The 2568-nt window shown below is 59.7% G+C and overlaps 1 pseudogene across 1 annotated transcript; it reads left to right on the forward strand.

The window, feature by feature from the left end:
• Positions 1-311: 311 nt before the first annotated feature.
• Positions 312-1210, forward strand: LOC108506217 (annotated as a pseudogene). Its single transcript, XR_001877718.1, has one exon. The product of XR_001877718.1 is annotated as a GTP-binding protein Rhes pseudogene (transcript).
• Positions 1211-2568: the final 1358 nt, after the last annotated feature.

Consider the following 2568-nt stretch of genomic DNA (forward strand, 5'->3'; position numbering starts at 1 on the left):
CTGTCCAGCCCCTGACATGCCTGGCCTTGAGCCACCCAATGGGTAGGGATCAGCCACTGATTGTCCCCGCTGCCAGCAAGCCCAGGAATGCCAAGGAGCACCCGTTAATCTCCAGGCAGGACAGCAGTGCTGGACGGCTGCGGTGCTGCAGCTCCTGGTGCTCCCGGCAGTGGCGGCGGTGCAATGCAGCGCGCTCAGCTCCAGGGCTGGAGTGGCTTTCCAGGGCTGAACTCCACGGATTGGCCCGGAGCACCCCGCTCTCCTCCCTCCCTGCCCTCCCTCCTCCAGCACCCACAACCCACTGGAGATTGGACAGCTTGGTGCCACATGGCAGAGAGGAACCAGGATAAAAAAAAAAAATGAGCCGGACTTGTGGATTGTAGAGCGCGCGGCGAAACAGCCGGGGAGAAGTTTGCGGAGCGGTGACACCAAGCTCCTCTGGCTGCACTGAGTCGCTGCAGGGGAGGACGGACAGACGGAGGGACACCGGGGCTGCAGCCACCCAGGGACACCTGTGGGGTGAGCGCCAGCTGCGGAGCATCCTGTCCCCTCTGCGCCAGCCATGTCCCTGGTGGTGAAGGAGAAGAACCACGTCCGGTTGGTCTTCTTGGGAGCTGCCGGCGTGGGCAAGACATCCCTCATCCGCCGCTTCCTGATGGACACCTTCGAGCCCAAGCACCGGCGCACGGTGGAGGAGCTGCACAGCAAGGAGTACGAGGTGTGCGGGGCCACGGTCAAGGTGGAAATCCTGGACACCAGCGGCAGCTACTCCTTCCCGGCCATGAGGAAGCTCTCGATCCAGAACAGCGACGCCTTCGCCCTGGTCTACGCCGTGGATGACGCCGAGTCCTTTGAGAGCGTGAAGAGCCTGCGGGAGGAGATCCTGGAGGTGAAGGAGGACAAGTTCCCCCCCATCGTGGTGGTCGGCAACAAGGCGGAGAGCGGCGGCGAGCGGCAGGTGCCGGTGGAGGACGCCCTGTCGCTGGTGGAGCTGGACTGGAACAGCCGCTTCGTGGAGACGTCGGCCAAGGACAACGAGAACGTCCTGGAGGTGTTCAGGGAGCTGCTGCAGCAAGCCAACCTGCCCAGCCGGCTCAGCCCTGCGCTATGCAAGAGGAGGGAGACCCTGCCCAAGGAGCAGGCGCTCAGGCCGCCCATGAACAAGACCAACAGCTGCTCCGTGTGCTGAGCCGGCCGCCCCGGGGCCGGGAGGAAGGCGCCGGCAGCAGCGGCACCGGCTGGAAACTCAGGTGGGCTGGGTGGGGAGAGACGCTGCCTCGGCCAAAACTAACCCTGCTGCCTCCCACCCCTTCCTCCCTCTTCCCCACCCAGCCCACCGGGAGCGGAGAGGGTTGGAGGTGATGAGGAGGGAGCTGGAAGGGATGCTGGTTGCCGAGACAGTGCAGGGAGAGGGTGAATTCCCAAAAAAGGCAGGAGGTTTACCTGGGAAACGGCCATCAGCAGCCAGAGTGCTGGGTGGGAGCAGACAGGCACAAACAGCGGGGCTCTGGCCATGGGACTGGAAGGCAGATCTGGGGACCTGCAGCTGCACCACCCCCACCAGTGCTGCTCTCCCGGGGAGCCCTCAGGCCCTGGGTCACCTCAGCCCAAGCACTCACACCTCCAAGCTCCCGGCACGGCCACGGCAACCACGGCAGATCCAGTGTCCAAAGTAGTTCTGAGTTTGTACCTGGCGTAGAGCATGAGATAGGGCAGTCTGTGCATCAGTTTGGTTTTCTCTATTCTCTTTTTGTTTGTTTGTTTTTTAAGCATTCCCAATAAACACGTTGTTGCGAAGTGGAGCTGGAAATTGTCTCGGTTTCTTTCTCCTGTCTTTCAAGTGCTGCAGTGCCCGATATCAGTTTTATGCCCTTATCACTCATTTTGCTTTCCCTCCTCCATGCTCCATCCCTATCTGGAGTGTCCTGGCACTGGAGGAGCCTCCCCAGCTCTCCAGCCTCCCCTGGCAGTGTCAGGACATTGTATTATGATTTTGCTGCTAATCGAACCACACTTCAATTTTTTTCACCAAGCAGGAGAAACTAACAACAGAACACCTTCTCACCTCCATTAAAGGACAGCTGATCCACTGGAATAAAAACACAAACACGTTAAAAGGAGATAATAAATCGTGCAGGGGAAGGCACAGAAGGGCTCTGTTTGCTGTGCTTGAGTGTGTGCTGCACCGATTTACTCTCCCCTCACATGGCCCATCCTTGCTGTAACGAGCACTTAACCTGCCCAGCAGCCACACACACACCAGTTTTCATAGGTATTAAAACTCAGTGGATTAAAGAGTACAACCCCCTCTAGTCCATACCCAAGGGAGTTGGGCAGTTTGGGGTCCCCAGCTCTCAAGAAGCCCAGCCCTACAGGAGGTGTGCCCCTGCTCAGTTGGGCAGGCACCCAGTGCTCCCAGAGGAGAAGGTGCCAGCAGGGAAAGCCCAGCCTTTCCACGGGCATCACTTGCTGGGGCACCCTGCTACCACATCCCCCCTGGCACTGCTGCAATGACAGTGACCTCCAGGCAGCCAAAATCCTTCTCCTGCAGTCTGGAGTCTGATGTGG

Source organism: Lepidothrix coronata, unplaced genomic scaffold, assembly GCF_001604755.1.
Source record: "Lepidothrix coronata isolate B3197 unplaced genomic scaffold, Lepidothrix_coronata-1.0 Scaffold210, whole genome shotgun sequence".
NCBI classification, from domain to species: Eukaryota; Metazoa; Chordata; class Aves; order Passeriformes; family Pipridae; genus Lepidothrix; species Lepidothrix coronata.